The sequence below is a fragment of the Sylvia atricapilla genome, chromosome Z (genome assembly GCF_009819655.1).
Source record: "Sylvia atricapilla isolate bSylAtr1 chromosome Z, bSylAtr1.pri, whole genome shotgun sequence".
In the NCBI taxonomy this organism is placed as follows: domain Eukaryota; kingdom Metazoa; phylum Chordata; class Aves; order Passeriformes; family Sylviidae; genus Sylvia; species Sylvia atricapilla.
The window spans coordinates 44,816,703-44,828,916 of NC_089174.1; positions in this window are offsets into that span (position 1 = coordinate 44,816,703).

Consider the following 12,214-nt stretch of genomic DNA (forward strand, 5'->3'; position numbering starts at 1 on the left):
GATTTCTGATACAATTTTTTTGAGAGTTACTTTGATCAGTTCCTGTATCTGGCTTATAACACAGATAGTTGTAGATAGTTAACAGTTGTAGAATGTCAAGGGATTAGAATGGACTAAAAGATCCTCTAGTCCCAACCTCTGCTGCCTTGGGAAGGGAAACTTCCACTAGAGCAGATTGTTCCAGGCCTTATCCAACACTGTGCCAGGGTTGGGACATCCACAGCCTCCCTCGGCAACCTGTTCCAGTGTCTCCCCACCAAAAGACTGAAGAACTTTTTCCTAATATCTAACCTAAATTTCCCCCCTTTCAGTTTGTACCCATTACCCCTTGCCCTGTCACTTCAGTTCCTGACACTGACTCCCTCTCCAGTTTCCTTGTAGTACCCTTCAGTTACTGGGAAGTTGCACAACCTTCTCTCCTCCAGGATGAACAGACCCAGCTTCCTTAGTCTGTCTTTGTATGGGAGGTGCTCCAGTCCTCTACCAACATCATGGCGTCCTCTGTACTTGCTCCAACAGTTCCATGTCTTTCTTATGCTGAGAGCATTGGAACTGTGTGCAGTATTCCAGGTGGGGTCTCGTGAGCAGAGAGAGGGACAATCATCTCCTTTGACCTGCTGGCCATGCATGTAGTTTATTGGCATAGCAGAGAGGGGAGGGGGAAATACTGTAAGAATATGACTTACATATGTAAGTCATATTAAATATGTGCGTAAGAAAAGAGAAAATTATGCTGGCGGCCCTTAAGCTGGTGCAGTTGCTGCAAGAGGTACTTGTTTAATCCCACTTACATATTGCCTGTAAGTCTGTGTGTACATTTCATGAGATATAAGAGGTAATGCTCTCCAGGCTTATGTTATAGTCCCAAACAAGGATTCAGACATATTACAGAAGGAGGCCAAATTCAGATAAAAAATGTAACTCTTGAAAGACAGTTGTTTCCCATGTGAATTTAATGGGTGAGATAAACCACATGCTGAGCTACGTTTTTCCCCCATCAGTATCATTTGCTAGAGAAAAAAAGCACAAGTATACTCCTGTACCATGACAGAGAGCTCCCTTCACCTCATTTAGTCAAACAAAAACATGTGCCTAGTTTTTTCTATGAAAACTCAGAATCTGATATGGCAGGAGGCTAGACTTAGCTGAATTTTGTCTCTCATAGAAACACAGCAAGTTTTCTTATTTTAAATACTCTCCAGCTGCCATGGGAAAGCTAAAATAAAAACAACAGCAATAAGTAGGCCCGTAACTAACAACAGGAAATGATAAAGATGAAATGCCATCATGAATTGTATGCCATGCTCTTACAGAAACTTGCTGACTTTGTTCCACCAGTTCTTCTAAAAGCATACTCCCAAGTTCATTTGCATCAGTCTTCTTTCCTTATATGTAAATACAAGTGATACTGCACTGCTTCCCTTTAACTATAAGTAGTGAATTTTAGACGACTATCTAGCTATTTCCTCTTTTGCTTTACCACTGCCTCTTAGCCCTCTGGGGGTTTTCTGATGGCGCAAACACAAGTAGGACATTGTGATTTAAAATGAAAAGCAAATCCGGTTACTTGCTCATCTAAAAATTGCAGAATAGAGATTAAGGAATATGAAATGCAAGCAGAATTGCAGTTTTTCAAATGGTCCCAGAAAATTATTTTCTGTGTTCCATCAGAATGATTAAGTGAACGTTATTGCTTTAGATGCAAAGGAAAATACAGTGAGCCATTAGATCTGTTTTGATCATAAATTCAAAAATTTTTATATTATCTATAATTCAGATGCACTATGAGATGTTCTTGCACTGACAAAGCTATTATTACTTTCCTGCTTTCTTACCCAGTAAAATAATCCGAGATACCAGCTTTTCTAAAGGCAGGTGTGACTCCTTAGAGAGTAGTACAAAACATGGGAGTAGCATACTCTTTGTAATTCATTGATGCCTTGAGAAGGCTGATCTGAAACAGAGGCTGGACAGAACTAGAGAATAAAGGAGATATTTACAGAAAGGCCTTTAGGATACACCTTGGGCAGTACAAGAGCCTGGCCAGGGCTACACCCTGGTGGACTTAAAATGGGACTTAAGGTGGACTTAAAATGGCACAAAATGAACGACCGATCACGAGGTCTTACACTTCTATAAGTTTTGGTCCATTTGCATATTGGGGTTTAATTGTCCAATTACAGCTCCAGGTTGTGAAGTTCCATCCTTCGTGTTTTCTTTCTTCGGTCCACGGTTGTTTATACTTTTCAGTCTGAAAGTTGTATTCGTTGACCTCAGTCTTCAGCAGGAAAAGGATTTGTTTTGTCTACCTAATCTTACTAGAGAAGAAGATAGCTTACTAGCACTTCATGAGGCACGGAACTACACTCCTAGGCAACACAGAATCTGAAAAACATGAAAGCTAAAACTTAAGACATCATATCCATAGTGGTTTGTTGATGTGTCACACTGGGGAGGAAAGTTTATTACAAAAATACTAGATGAATAAAAACTCACAGAAATATGAAAAGGCAAACAGACTACAAAGGAGTGTTAGGATTGTTCTGTTTTTCTCCATTCTTTGAAAGATAATGACATTTAATTCCAGTTTCTATATGTATTGAGATTTGACTTAGAAGTAGTTTAAAAATATGTTTTTGAGCATTTATGAAAATACAGGTTTGCAGCTCTGCAGTTCCAACATTAAGAAAGTCATTGCAACAGGGCAGTGGGATTTCTCTGACTCTTTGATAATGTTTTTGATTTAAGAAATTAAATTATTAATAGAATAGATGTTTCTAGAGAAAAAAAATGGAAATGCAAGTCCTTACAACACTCTGTAACTATGCAAATGAGAAGGACATTGCACAGCTTACATCTGGAGATTAATCAGTTCTCAAGAAATCTCTAACTAGAAGTTCCCTGCACAAGAGCCCACAATTGGAGTCAAGTCAGAAGTGAGGGCACACAATGACTAGGACTTGCTCCAGTTCCATTGAAATCAATGAAGAGGTTCCATCAAAATACTGTGGCTAGTGACTTTCAAGCCATAGACTGAAATTAGAAAAACCTCCCAGCTTTTCACCTATGAGAACCTAGTATTTTATAACTAGACTCCTGCATCAGAAAAATGGTGTCTGCTTGGGGTCAGATTGCCAGATTCAATGTACCAGGTACAAGAGCCAAAAAGAACTAGTTTGAGAGGTACGTAAAGCATCAGTCTGTTCCACAACAGCTACCCTGCACATCACTTCAATCTGGAAGCTCCCTGAAAGCAGATTTGTAAAGGTCACTGCGCATACGCTGACTTGGCCACTTACAGCTACAGTTAACAGTTCTATTAAATGATTGGCTTATGAAGACTAAAGCCCACAAAGAAAACATTATTACAAGTCACTGCCATTCAGCTCAAGCCCATCTGCACTACATACTCATGCTGTAGCTGCTCACCTTGTTTTGATGGGGCTGGATTTAAAGCCAAGCCAGGGTCTATAAGTCATATTGACAGTAGCAGCTTAAGTAAGCCATCTGCCCACTCTGATTACCTAGGAAGACCAAAGCGCAGTTTGCCTATTCAGACAATCCAACTGGAGACATGTTTATTACTACAACACGCAAGAGAAGCTGGTCTTTAAATATATGTGGTTCTCATCCCCAAAAGGCAGTTTTTCATGAGAGGGGCTCCTTGTGTGCCTCAAGTCATCTGCTAGGCAAGAGGGCTTGAAGTGGCCCCACCGTTGCTTCATATGTATATTGACAAACATGTCTTATGCTACAAGATCTCCAGTACCACAGCAAGACACACTGCTTTCAGTTTATCAGGCTGATTTGCTGCCATGAGAATTTAATTCGATGGAGGAATGAAGAGACACTGCTGATAGTGTCCATATTGTTAAACACAAACATCCCAAGAGGTGCAGCTGCTTTCCAAGGAACACCCAGGAATTAATAAAATAAGGAACCTACCTACAACTAATAAACATGTGCTGCTTTGCTTCTTTTTTTGTTGCTCCAACAGCTATATCTATTCATCATAGATGTGCATGATATTCAAACAGAATCTGAGTAAGCAGAGAATAGACATTGTTCCCTACCTAAGGGAAGCACAGGGCTGCACAAAGATGAACAGAGTGGAGGGTTAAACTGTCAAAGCAGAACAGTAGTAAGTAAAGAGGCAGTCTTTATACTGTTTTTTCATACTATGCAGGTTTGCAAAGACAAGGCCAAGATACTTGAAATTATATGAATTATAGAGTAAGCAATAGCATGAAGGTAAAGTCTTTCCAACATTTTGTATGGATAGAGCGGGCCTTTCCTTAACACAAAAGTACTTCATCCCTTTAATAGCCTTTGTTGTCTTGCCCTGGACTCACTCCAGTATATCCATGTTTTTCTTGTTTGTGGGCCCAAAACTGGCATTTTTGGGCCCACATCAGCATTCCAGATGTGCTGAATGCAGAGGAAGGATCACTTTCTTTCATGTGCTGGCAGTGGTCTTCCTAGTGCAGCCCAGGATGCTGTTGGCCTTTTTCATTATGAGGTCATATTGCTGGTAGATAATAAGCTTCTTGCTCCCCAAGACCCCAAGGCCCTTCCTTGCCAAGCTGTTTTCCAGCTCCTAGAATGTACTGACGGCTAGAATTATTCCAGTGTAAGATTCTGCATTTCCCACTGTTGAGTTCTATGAGATTCCCCTCTACCCAATTCTCCAGTCTACCAAGGTATCCCTCAGTGGCTGCACAACCCTCTGATGTAATAGTCACTCCTCCTGGTTTTGTATAATATGTGAACTTGCTGTAGCAGCACTCTGCTCCACATCCAGGTCATTAATAAAGAACGTCAACAGTACTGGCCCCATTATAATATATATTATATCTCTGAATTATAATGCTAGTGAACTTGCTTCCAGCTTGATTTTGTGCCCCATATCACAACCTCTGGACCTGATTGTTCAGATAATTTTCAGTTCACCTTACTATCCATTTATTTATCCCATACTTTGCCAGCTTGTTTTGTTAGAACACTGTGAAAGACAACATTAAAACCCTATTACAGCCAAGGTAAACAATGTGTCGCTGCTCTCCATTCATGCAGCAGGCAAGGCAACTCACTGAGGAAGGTTATCAAGTTGGTTAAGCATGACTTTCCCTCTGTAAGTGCATGGTGGCTACTTCTGATGACTTTTTGTGCTTTCTGATATTGGAAATGGTATCCAGGATTAGTTGCTCTGTCATCTTCCCAGGAGCTCACCTGAAGCTGGTTGGCCTGTTGCTCTGATTATATTCTTTGTTGACTTTCTGGAAGATAGGTGTGACATTTGCTCTCTTCCAGTCTTGAGGAACATTCCCAATTGCCATGGCCTTTCAAAGACTATCAAGGGTACTCTAAAAGACATCAGTCAGCTTTCTCATTGGTGGAGTATGTAAGGCCTACTTGTTTATGTGCTCTTTAAGCTGTCCTTCTCCACCCAGGGAAAGTTTTTTGCTCCAGACAATTTCTCTAGTTCAGCCAATTCCTCTCATTGCAGAGCCTTGAGATTCTTGAAGGTTAGGATTGTTTTATTGCAACAGACCTAATAAGGTGCTCCAAATTTATTCATAATCCAAGGTGGAGAATTTGATTTAGGTGCATAAAAATACAGTGTAGAGTTAGGTGTCTGTCTGATACTTGAAACAGTAGTATGTATCTCTGCATGGATCATTATTTCCTCAGAAACACAAGGAAAACTAGAACTAGGCTTTTGATGTTTTACCATTGTTTTCTTGAGAGTATATGCTTTGCTAAAAGGAGTCAGAGGACATGCACAGAAGAACTCTCATAGCATGTTGTGTTTCTATAAAGATGGTGAAGTCAACATTTTTGTGATGTTCTAAGAGGTGTATGAAATAATAAGGGAGAAGGAGCTTGAAGGGTGCCTTTTAGTTCTTGGTACAAAACTCATTCATTATCAGGAAGAAAAAGCCCTATGTAGGGGCAGAAGAAAAAATTACCTATTTTCAAGTATTTCTAGAACACATTTGCAAGCCAGGTCATTGATTCCCCTTTTCAGGATAAAGGCTTATTACCAAAAACAAATAAACAAACAGAAAATGTTACCATGTAGAAATGCTGAAGCCTGCAAATTCCTGCCTTGTTAAATTTGCTTAATCTCCTCTTGTTTGGCATCCATACCAACAAGGAAGATGATTGATGTCATTGTGAGGCCACTCAATCATCTTTGAAATGCCATTTGGGAGTGTTCCTTAAGCTGAGTAAGGGCAATTACCATTCATATCTTCAAGAGCAAGTTCACAGTAAAAGATTTTGAATTCCTCATTAGTGAAAGGTTAAACAGAATCTCCACAAAGCATATGTTGACTTAATAGCTTCTTCTTGTAGAATGGGTTGCATGTGAAGTTCTTACATCCAAAGGAAGACTTGTCAGCCTACCTGACTGAACTGTCCTGAGAGAAAAATTAGTTCTCCACAGATGATAACTTCCTAGCCTGTCTAATCAAACTGGTTGCAGCTGTGTAGGTAATGAGCACCTTTCTGTCCTGTAATCTCACCCTCATCTTCTCTGACCATAAACGACCTATTTAATTTACGGCAGAAATTGTAAATTCCCCCAACATCATCTGAAGTATTTAGTGAAATTTTTTTCTTTGGTAGTATATTTGAAAATGTGTTCAGTCAATTAGTTCCCAATTAAGTTTTCTGGACAATCTGTATTACATCTTTCGTCTGCAGTTTGGATTTGAAAGTTGCTTCACAATACCTTGTCTTAGTATTTTAGTATCACTTCTGAATGTGGAGCTTCTGCAACTCCTAAAGGTAGCAAAACTAATTGAAATATTAGCAAATAATTTATCACTTTCATGTATTACATGAAAATTTTAATACTTTTATGTACTGCAGTCCTGTCGGCTTCCTTAGAAACAATGAAGCAGTGGCCTTTTCTGGATTTGATTTACAGACACAAAAGCATTTCATGAGGTGCAGAATGAGCATTTCACCTTGCCCAAACCCAACACAGGTCACAAAAAGTTGAGAAAAATCTGACTGCATAGAAAAATCTCACACAAAGAAGTATAAATAAAAATAACTCTTTAATTCTATTTCTGCTGTAAACCGCTTTTCAAAATGTGATTATTTCTTTATGCTTCAATTGAACCTGAAATAAATGACAGCCACTTGAAATACAGAGATTGTTGAAACCAATACTGAGTAGAAATCACAATTTACTGCGGACTGTTGCAAGGTAAGGATGTTGAGTTAAGAAGGCTCTGGTAGAAGGGAAAAGACATTCTTTATTGACAGGGATTTTTCTTTTCATCTTTTTAATTAATTGGCATTTTTAGAAGAACATAGAAAGGTAGTTTGTCTATATTAAAAACTGGGTAGTCAAGAATTTTTGAAGCTCTTTGGAAGTTCTTGGATCTGCCAAAATTTTCTCATTTCCCTCCTAAAACAGCAACACATTTCTGATTGAATTCCATACAGAAGGTGAGGTATGGCACCCCTTTCCCAAGTCCAAGTAATCTACATTCTGAACACATAGAAAGCATCCATTCAGCTGCCTTATCACAAAATACCTTGACTTTTTTTTTTTTTTTCCCCTGGGTAATCAAGGCAGTAACATCTATGTGAATGCTTATTTTTTCTGTCAGAGTTCAGTTTTCTTTCTAATACTTGCAAGTGTTAGAGATATATATCCTTGCAACACCTAAACTCTGATTTGCTGGAGGAAAGCAACTGTACTCAGATGCAAGATCGCCTTACAGTCGGCACTTGTGACTAACATATACAAAACAACTGGGAATGGGCTTGATTATGACCTCGGCTCACAGACTGTAGTGATGAGTAGGTCAACGATGAGTGATGCCAGCCAGGCAGGCCAGGAGGCTGAGAAGTAGACTGGCACTTCCACAGCACTGCTGAGGCAGGACTGACAGCCTCAAGCTAAGCCGACAAACATTTTGTGTATTCTCACTGTTTTGTGTGTCACGGATTTCTGCATCACACACTTTTCAACTATTCCTCTGACAACTGATGCATTATTTCTGTCCTATGGCTCTCCCTCACGCCTTTTTTAACTGTGTGGAAACTTCTTAAAGTAATAATTTACATTTACACACCTATCAGAAAAGTGAGAGTATTAGTCCTCTCCCTCTCTGCCCTCAATCTACAGAGTGTACTATCCTCCCTCCTCTGCTCCCACAGAATAGAACTGAAGTACAATAAGATTGGAGTGGATGGTGTTGACTTATTCCAAATGCCAATTCAGAGATGCCAAATACCAGATATTTTATATAGGTATTGCGTTAGAACAATTCTGATACTGATTTGTAGCTACAAGAATTCAACAGATCTGTATATAATGCCTTGAATAAACCAGCTATAAGAATTCAGTTTGACAATTAGATGTGAAAAGCTTATTTTAGTGATTAGCACAGTATCATCCAGCAATTTGATGACAAAAATAGTGAATCAGAACTGACTGATTTAGGGACCAGCTTTCTCTTCCTTAGAGCTTTGGTCACAGTTTCCCTGCTGTCTTGTAAAACACAGGATATACAGACTAAGCCAGTCACCTCCACTGTATCCAGTACGGTCTTGGGCAAGACTGCTCTTGAGGGGAATATTCACTGACTGTTAACTAAGTATACTGAAAGAGGCAAAAATTATGACTGAAAAATCTTAAAACTAGCAGCCTCTGTAATTTGAGGGTTGTATAGCCCTAAACATGTGCTTTGTGTCATGTGTGTTGTTAAGTCAAAAACTGCAAGCCAGTGCACCCACTCCAGTGATACACACAGGGTTGGACCATAGAGATCTCTGTTCCTTCAGGTCACGAAATAACTAGAAGGAGAGAAGACAGTTGTGCAGAAGGAGGGAGAAAATATACTTATGGTAGGCCTCTAGCTAAATTCTAAATCTTTACCAATTTTGAATATGTTCTAATGGCTCATAGTCCTTCAGAGTGACTTTTTAGGGAAAAAAAAAGATTATGTTTAACATCATCTACCTTCTTCTCATGCAGATCCCTTATTTATAGCCCCATTTGTCTCATATTGTTCATAGCACTAGGGAAAGGCTCTTTGAGTTTCCTTATTCAGTCCCCTCAGCTGCTATTTCCAGCAGCATTTCTCATGAAACCAGTATCCATCAAATTCCCCTGTCTCCCAACTTTCAGTCCAGCTTCTTATGCTCCTCAGATTTTTGGGCCTTGCAGCATTATCAGCAATCCACTGGCCTAGTATCTGCCAGTACCACTTTATTCTGTCACTCTTCCCTAGTTTCTCCTTACATATTTTCCCTTCTGAATCTCTTCCTGCCTCTATAACCCTTAATCACTGTTTGTCAGGAAGAGTTGTGTCATTCACATCATCCCATCCACCCCCCCCAAATACTGTATACAATCTCCATCTCTCACTTCTTCCTGTGGAAGTAGTTAAACAGTTACTTAAACTCCACAAGATCTGATGAAAGGACAAGTCATTCTATTATTGTAATTTACTGAACTGTTAGCACATCTGGACTCATTCACAGTACACAGGCTTCTTCTCAAGGTTGCATTAGAAAGTTGGTCAGAGCAAAGGGGAAACATGCTGGTTTCTTAGTTTGTCAGAACTTGTGTGGAAACTGAAATTCAGATGTAGGGCTGAAATAAAGAAAATCTGCAGAAATCAAAATCTTGCTGTCACCACAAGGAGATGTACTGCCTGTCACTGTTGTCTGGATGGCCCCATAAAAAAACTACACTGTCATTGCTAGTAAGAAAACTAATGAATGCTAGCATTGGAAGGCCACAAGAACTGTGGGCTGTGATGTTTGTTATTAGTGTGAGAGAATTTACTCAGTGCAAGCTGAAGTTGAGTACCTTTTGTTATGATCTAGAATTTAAGTGTGGGATAATACCAGAGACCCTGAAAATATGTGCAAGGCTAAAAATAGAGGGCATGAGACTATAAACATCTCACTGGCAGTCAGCTTCCAGTTCTTGAGGAATAATCTTAAGAGCTGAGAACACTGCTTTAGGCATAACAAGGAAGACAAGGAAGCAATCAAACAAATGCATATAGTTTATGCACTGTTTATGAACAAGACAAAGAAATTATGTGACCATGGGAAATTAACACCCCCAGAACTGCACAGTATTTAATCCAAGGAAAGGAGACCAGAGAATTAAAATTCACTGACAAATTCATTTTTGAAATGTACTAGATCTTGATATTTGAAAGGAATTGCTGCTGGCAAATGGTTGCCATCACTGGATCATCATGGAATTTCCTTCCTAAAACCTATGTCAAAGCTGCAAGCACATCATCTGTTTCGAGGAGCAAGGCTCTTCAAATGTCTTTTATCATGCCAGTCAAGTTTTAGGGCTGTACAGAAGTCTGTGTCTGAGTGCATAAACTACATGCACTTATTATGTCAAGCTCTGTAATTCCTGAATAAAGCATTACTGCACATAAATTCATTTTGCCTAGCATGATAACTATCAGTGTGACAACCATCAGACTGACAAGCCCAATTGAAATGGTCAAGCAATTGCACTAAACAATCATTGTAGGTTCCTTCCAGCTGGAAGTATTCCATTGTATTCTATGTATGCTTCTTATTATTGTCCATAATACATCCATTAAATCCTTAGCATGAGTTGGCTCTCCCACTGAAATAAAAGACAAACCTGCAGCAGAACCAGGGTTTTAGACATCACACAAGAACACGGAGTTTCACAGAATACAATGTTGGAATTGTTGTGGCAAGACCTTCATTAGGAAGTGTTAGGAAGTATAAAACTGCCTGGGCTGGAATAGTTCAATTTCTGTACTATTATTATATGTTTCTTACTTTCATGCTTTACATTAGAAATATATATATGTGTATATATATACACACACGTGTGTATATATATGTATGTATATGTGTATATATATATCACTGCATATCATCTTACCTTCAAATCTACTGCTTTAATACAGCATAATTAAAAGCACAAGGGCTCAGTCTTCTATCATTTTTAGGCTATAATACACAAAATATTATTCTGTCATTGCAAAACTATTCCAGAAATTAATTACTTGTATTCTGGAGGCATTTTTTCTCTGCTTCTTTACCTGATGATTGAACAAGGAACTTGCCCCAGGAAAGAAGGGTGTGTCTGTTCTGTGGAAATGATTGTAAATGTTTGTGCAGGAAGAACATACAGCACCTAAGGATCTACAAGAACAATGGGACTTTTGTCCTCAAACTATGTAGTTTAGTTGGAGAAATGTCTCATGGGGTAGGTGGTTTATTAAAGTGTAAACTAAAATTCAGTGAGACATAGTACATTAGAGGCTTGCTTCAAATACTACAATTAAGAAGTGCTTAATGAGCTGCTTTTTCAATCAGCAAGCTTTTGGAGTAAACTTCATTGTAATTATTCTCAGTGTTTGTATACATGCAGTATTAAGATTACATTCACAAATTGTTTTGCATAGCCAATACTGAGTGTCAGGTGTTTTCATAAAGTGATAAAGTTTCATAAATGTTTAGTGTCTTAAAGTTCAACACTATGGCTTTCAATTCCATGTAGTTCCTGAAATTATACTGTTATAGCCCATATGTTGTTAATCAGTAATTCCTGCAGTACAGTTTCAACCTCCTATTTTTTCTCTGGAAAATTTTCGTTAAAACATTAAGCATGTATTACCCATTACAGAAATGCAACATTTTTACAGGGACTGTATTTTACTCAGATCTCTTTCTGTAACAGTCACCCCTAAAAAAGCTGTGCCTGCATTTGTGTCCACCTGTGACTGTAGTCAACGTAATTGACCAGTAAAAATGATATGAGTTCTGTTGTCAGGAAACTTTCTCATCTATGAGACAGCCTCAGGCAACTGACCTGTTTCTAGAGAACTAGCTGATTTAATATAAACATTTTTTTATGATCTGAAATTCTTGGTCACACAAAGAAATAATATCTTTATGTCGTGTTCTCACTATAATTTACAGAATTCAATCTTTCGTAGCAGGCAGCATCCTTTTTGAGAACCACTGGCACATTGCAGAGTATCATCAAGGCCATTTCTGATTTGAAATTGAGGCAATTTCTTAGGCTCTCTCTTATGTAGTACTACACAGCTTAGAGCCTGCTGGTTGTGTTCAATCAGTCACTGCAGTCTGCCAGAAGGATGCAGCTCTCCTCGGGGAACAGTCAATACCAACAAAAAGAATTACTGTATTGTAACTCTGGTAGTAACAT